Below are 7036 nucleotides of genomic sequence, written 5' to 3'. Positions count from 1 at the left end.
AATCTCTTATAAGTCTTTCTTGCGTAGTTTGCATAATTTTTTAATAAATCGTTTTTTCCGGAAATTAAAACATGGACCTCATATAACGTGCAACATTCAAAAAGTGACACTTTCTTAGCAAGGAAAAAAGAAAAAAAAAATTGTATACGAATATTATTAAAATCAAGTTTCCTTTTAAAATATTTTTCAAAATTCTAATTATGCATTTAACTGTAATTTTATTATTTTCTGTATTTTAATGTAATTTTTATTTTTATAAATAACAATTAATACAAACTGGAAAGAGGAAAATCAATAAAAAAAAATGTTAGCTTTTAGTTTATGCCCTAAAAGTTTTGTAAAACAATTTTAGAAAAGAATGAAAATTTAAAAGATTTCTTTTTACGACCAGGAAAAAAAAATCGTTTTAAGTAAAAAAAGAAACAATAATTTAAATAAATGAGAAACAAAAAAAAAGGCCGCAGTATAAATATAAGCTTGAAAATTGCATATAGCAGCTCATTCAGATTCTGGTTTTCTTTCACGAAACAATCACGCTGGTAAGCCTTCTGCTCTCCGGCGCCGCTTTTCGCGAACCCTAGAATCGCCAAACCTTCTTCTCAATCGACGTTTCCTCATCTTTCAGGGATGGTTTCTGCGCCGTCGCACTTTTAATTTCTCGAAAGTACAATGGCAAGGAACGACATTTCCGACGAAGAAGGTACACAAACCCTAATTTCCTCTCCGCGCCGTGATTTCGCTTGGGTCTCTTCTGATTTATCTAAAGGTTTGATTTTTACTCTCCCTGTAGATGAGGGTCATGGCATGTTGTTGGGGACCTGGAAAGCCACCAAATACGTTTGTGATGCTGGATTCATCGGGAGAGGTGCTTGATGTCCTTTATGCTGGATCTCTCACACTGCGATCCCAGAATGTCAGCGACCAGCAACGTAAAAAGAATGACCAGGATCGTGTTTTAAAGTTTATGATGGACCATCAACCGCATGTTCTGGCTTTAGGAGCTGTTCATATACCATAAGCTTTATTTGCTAACCCATTGCTATTTCTTTTGCATAGTAAATTTGGTCATGTTTTTCCTCTTTTTTTTTTTTTTTTTTTTTAATTTCAGGTCATATTCCAGATGGTGGAGGAAAAGCCTAGAGATGTTGGACATGGGATGGATGATTTAACCATTGTTTATGTAGACGAATCACTTCCTAGGCTATATGAAAATTCTCGAATCTCAGGTGAACAGCTACCTCAACAGTCAGGGATCGTGAAACGTGCGGTTGCTCTTGGACGCTATCTCCAGAATCCTCTTGCGATGGCTGCGACTTTATGCGGTCCAGGCCGGGAAATATTGTCTTGGAAGCTTCATCCATTGGAGAATTTTCTTCAGGTTGACGAGAAGTATGGGATGGTTGAGCAGGTTATGGTTGACATAACAAACCAGGTTGGAATCGACATTAATTTGGCAGCTAGCCATGAGTGGTTTTGTTCTCCTTTACAGTTCATTTCTGGACTTGGGCCTAGGAAAGCTGCGTCATTGCAAAGGTCGCTTGTTAGAGCTGGATCTATATTTGTCCGCAAGGACCTGATAATGCATGGTCTTGGTAAAAAGGTGTTTGTAAATGCAGCTGGTTTCTTGCGCATCCTAAGGAGTGGGCTGGCTGCTAGTAGCAGTCAATTTATCGACTTATTGGATGACACCAGAATACATCCTGAGTCGTATGGTCTTGCACAAGAACTGGCAAAAGATATTTATGATCAAGATGTAAGAGGTGATTCCAATGATGATGAGGATGCAATAGAGATGGCAATAGAGCATGTGAGAGATCGGCCAGGCTCTTTGAGGAAAGTTGTCCTTGAGGAGTATCTTGCAAGCAAGAAACGAGAGAACAAGAAGGAAACTTACGGTAATATCATGAGAGAGTTAAGCTGTGGTTTCCAGGATTGGCGGATGCCTTTTAAAGATCCAACTCCAGATGAAGAGTTTTATATGAACTCAGGAGAGACTGAAGATACCATAGCTGAAGGCAGAATTGTCCAGGCCACTGTTCGGAGATTACAGAGTGGAAGAGCCATATGTGTCTTAGATTCTGGATTAACTGGGATGCTTACCAAGGAAGATTTCGCAGATGATGGGAGAGACATTGTCGAGTTGTCGGACCGACTAAATGAAGGCGAAATTCTTACATGCAAGATCAAATCGATTCAAAAGGAGAGGTATCAGGTGTTCCTTATTTGCAAGGAAAGTGAAATGAGAAACAACAGGCGCCAGCAAAACCAGAATCTTGATCCCTATTACCGTGAGGATAGAAACAGTCTCCAGACTGAAAAAGAGAAAGCTCGAAAAGAAAAGGAGCTGGTGAGGAAGCATTTTAAGTCTCGGATGATTGTCCATCCCCGTTTCCAGAACATCACTGCTGACCAAGCAACCGAGGTATTCTTTTACTCTGTTTGGTACTTGTTAAGATGCTTACATTAATAGTGTCTTGTTATCTGCTGCTATCTTCTTTTTAAAAGAATCTGAGGTTATTTGTTGGTGCTATGATATCTTTCAGTATTTGTCTGACAAAGATTTTGGAGAAAGCATTGTTCGTCCAAGTTCTCGAGGACTCAATTACTTGACATTGACGCTCAAGATCTACGGTGGTGTCTATGCTCACAAGGAGATAGTTGAAGGTGGAAAAGAAAGCAAGGACATCACAAGCCTACAGCGTATTGGGAAGACGCTGACAATTGGAGAGGACACCTTCGAGGATTTAGATGAGGTTTGTCCTTTAATTATATCACTGTCAAGCACAACATGTATTTGATTCTTTTACCATAATTCTTTATAATCTTACCACACTTCATAATTGCAGGTCATGGATCGGTATGTTGATCCTCTAGTCTCTCATCTTAAGACCATGCTTAATTATAGTAAGTTCCGGAAGGGGACAAAATCAGAAGTTGATGAGCTTCTCAGGATCGAGAAGAGTGAAAATCCTGCAAGGATAGTGTACTCTTTCGGGATATCAGACGAGCATCCAGGAACCTTTATACTGTCTTACATAAGAAATTGTGAAAATGTATGTGTTAGGGAGAGGCGGTGAGTACAGAAATGGTGGTGGACGTGGTGATGGGCATCCAAATGGAGCGCCTAGGCCGTATGGTGGTCGTGGTCGAGGCAGAGGACGGAGTGATAACAACAGAGAGAGGGAAGATGGAAACGGAGATTGGGGAAATAACAATTCCGGAACTGGAGATGGAGGTTGGGGAAGCGAGTCTGGTGGTAAAAAGAGTGGCGGTGCAGGCGGTTGGGGTAGCGACTCTGGAGGTGGTGGTTGGGGAAATGATTCTGGTGGTAAAAAGAGCAGCGAGGATGGTGGTTGGGGTGGCGGCGGTGGTTGGGGAAACGAGTCTGCCGGTAAAAAGAGTGGTGAAGATAGTGGTTGGGGAAACGAGTCTAGTGGTAATAAGAGCGGCGGTGGCGGGTGGTGAAGGATCATAACTAGTGGGTATTTGCAAATGCTAAGACAAGACAGTAGTAATTAGCTTCTTCCTTAATGTTCGTCGTTTATGCTTACTCCATTGCAAATGGTATTAGTATTTTAATTTTTATGTAATGACTTTTTATGAACTTTCCAGGAAAGTCTTTAATTAATAGGTAATTAACTAGAGCTAATCGTAACAATACTGAATTTTGTTTTTGGATATAAATTCTTTACGAGGCTGAATAACACAAATAGCAATTTTCTTATTGTTTTGTTTTTGGTTGAGAATTGAAATTTGTTGATCAACAAAAGAACTCATTTGCATCTATGAAATATCAAAAAATAAATTTGTTATTAAGCTTGTGGAACTCGTAGAAACCGGTGTAAAGAACAAAAGAATGTTGAAGGTACATAACTTCTATTCATTTTCGAAGCATGCATGTCAATCGATGGGGAAACTTGTATCTAAGAAAAACGAAACTATCATGCTTTTTACCGCCTTTACAATGAATCGTGAAGTCTGATTGCCATTTTTCCATACTCCGTTGTGCCTTCTAGACTCTAGTATTACGTTCCCGCCAGAGTACATATATTGTGGTTTGGATAGACAGCAGAATATGGTCCATACGATCACGCCTTCCAGTCATCAATGTCTCAAGAGTTTCTGTCCAGTCACGTGTGGCTTGATCCTGCAGTAGACCTCCTCCAGACCGTGTAAGATAAGGACAAGCAAAATATATATGATCTCGAGTTTCTCGAGTTTCACACAGCCATGCGTGTGACCCCAAGCTCTCATTCCGTCCCCTCTTGAGAGGCGATACCAGATTGTCAACCAAGCAATAAGGGAATACCTCGGAACGCCTTGTGCAAACCAGATAAGTCTGTCCCATCTCACTTTAGGTTTGATCCTTCTGAGTTGCTCCCATGTTTGAGATGCACAAAATCTGTCTCGCTAATCAGTTGATGAGTGGCGCCATAGGATCTTTTCTTTTCCATTAGCTGAGCGCTGCTGCATTGTCTCTAATAACCTTGCTCGTAAGTCTGGAAAGTGTCGTCTTTGGTTACAACGAGACAGCCATCTCTGGTCTCCGAAATCGTCACCTACTTTCGCGTTAAGGAGCACTCCAAGAAAATTTTGCCCTGCGTTCCGGTAACATCTATTAGAACATGTGCAGTGGTAAAATTTTGTGAGTTTTTCGTGACTTAAAAAAAATAGAAAGTAAATGTGAAAGCGTAAGAGGGAGAAAGATCATTTACTTATAAGACCGATGTACGATGGTTTAACAACCATTTCATTTTCAACACCCTATTTTTTTTTTTTAACATTCCAATTCAACTTTTCCACCTAACTTATTCAACATCCTCTTCATTTTTAACTTTTACAATGGTTTGTTTATAAAAATTCAACATTATACCCCACCATTTTTAATTCATACTTTTATCTTTATAATATAATAACTATATATTAATAATATTTTTATTCTAATTAACTTAAATACTAAAATAATGTAACTTTTAATAAGAAGAATTTGGAATTTTAAAAAGGTTATTATTAGGATTTATTTAACAAAAAAGTTTAAAACACTAAAATAGTTAATTATAGGAAAAATAACGTTTTTCTGTGTCCAAATATAATGAGAGTAGTCTCTACTTATAGATTGTAAAAAGTTATGAATTTTGATATAATTTTTGTTATTTAAAAAAAAAATATTATATAATAAATGAGTTTTAGTTATTGGGTGAAAATAAAAATAAAATAAATCTACACAACATTTTTATCTAATGAATTTACGCCAAGTGGCAAAACTGGTCCACATAAAATTTTATCAACATGTTGAAACTTTCCAACGAATGTTGAATCTACATAGATAAGCACAATATTTCAACACCCTCTTTGCAGGGTATTCAACAGTTGAAACCCACTTTCAACACTCCTATTGTGGATGGTCTAAAGAGATGTAAGTTTTTTTACTAGAGCTTATTCTCCCTATGTCAACATCCTATTTGTCTAATTATTTTAAAAAGAAATAAATATAATTATATAATTAAACAATAATATTTGAGAGACTCAGTTATTTTACCCCACTGCTAATGCTCTTAGCTTCCCCATTTGTAACTCAAACCAAAAGAAGTGTCTTGTCCATCATTAAACTCAACCCGAATGCAGGACCGGCTCATTGGGGGGACAAGCGGTGCGACCGCCCCGGATCTAAGCATGTGTCTTCCGTATAATACTAATTAAGGGGTCTAATTTTTTTATAAATCTATATTTTTATATATAAAAAAATTATAAATATAATAAATAAAATTGAAAAATGCCCAAAATTATTTGATATGTATATAGTTTTATTTTCACTAAATATACAAAATATTACTGATTAAATTTTAAAAATATTTTAAACATTATCTATATATAAATATTAGAAGGTAAAAAAAAAAATTTCTTGCCCTAGAACCTCCGACAGTGTTGAGCCGGTCCTGCCCGCATGAACTGGTAAGCTTGATTTTTGACTTTTAACAGCTTTTGCCATATCGAAAACCCTTTCCATGTATCTTTTGTCATATTCTTATTAGTTTCATTTGCAGGATCTAGTAATTTGTAAGGTTTTATCTAAAGTTATGGAAAATTCCCTAAAAGTATCTGATATAATTTTTATCAGGTATAAAATACTTAAACTTTTTTGACTCTTTGTATAATATTTAATCTATTTTTAAATTTAATTAACACTTATGTATTTTAAAATAAAAATTATACTATGAAACATGTTAAACTGAATCATTAAAATGCTGATCGTTTTACTTAAAACAAATTCTGAAAATATATCATGTAAGTTTTATTTGTTAAAAAAAATACTCAAACTATTTTGATTTCATGTTTAATATACAACGTAAGTTTTAGTAGCCAATTATCAAACATTTAAAACCCAAAATTCTTACACCATAAAATTAAGGTAAAATTTTGTTTTAGGTAACTTTAGATTTGGTATTAAAAATAGTGTTGTTTTAAGTTTTAACGTATGAGGAACCTATGAAGAGAGATAATAAAATGTGATAATTTTGGCTCTTTTACCCTATAACTTAGAAAGATTACCAAAAGTTTTGCAAAGAATCTTAAATGCTACAATGAAACAAAATTACTTTCAAACTTGTACATTTGAACTCAAACGCAGATAGACTCAAGCATGAAGGAACCCTAAAATTACTCTGTATATCTTGAAGATCTGTGAGTGTGTCTAGAAAAGTTATTTAAAGAGTTGGCTGTACTTAAATTTTTAGTGAAATAGACTAAATAGTAGGAAATTTTACTACCAAAAAATGATTATGCTACCAAAAATGATCGCTACATGTTTTAAGAGACAGTTTGTCAGATGACTACAAAAGTGACGAGGGAGGTCTGTCAATAGGAAGACACGGTGGACGGGTTCTCCAAACGTATGTAGGTGAAGGAGTAGAGTGGAAACAACCGTCTTCAAATCATACTTGTATAGATCATGAGCAGAGAAGCACTGTTATGAAAGCAATGTACTCTCCGACACAAAAAATAAAAAATAAAATAACATAACTATTTCAAGTAGGAG

General features: G+C 35.9%; 1 pseudogene; it reads left to right on the top strand.

Annotated features, from left to right (window-relative positions):
- The first annotated feature begins 502 nt into the window (after window positions 1-502).
- LOC106323528 lies at window positions 503-3478 on the top strand (annotated as a pseudogene).
- Window positions 3479-7036: the final 3558 nt, after the last annotated feature.

This window comes from Brassica oleracea, chromosome C2, assembly GCF_000695525.1.
Source record: "Brassica oleracea var. oleracea cultivar TO1000 chromosome C2, BOL, whole genome shotgun sequence".
Taxonomy (NCBI): domain Eukaryota; kingdom Viridiplantae; phylum Streptophyta; class Magnoliopsida; order Brassicales; family Brassicaceae; genus Brassica; species Brassica oleracea.
The sequence above is the reverse complement of the archived record's forward strand: the minus strand, read 5'-3'. Positions and strand labels throughout refer to the sequence as shown.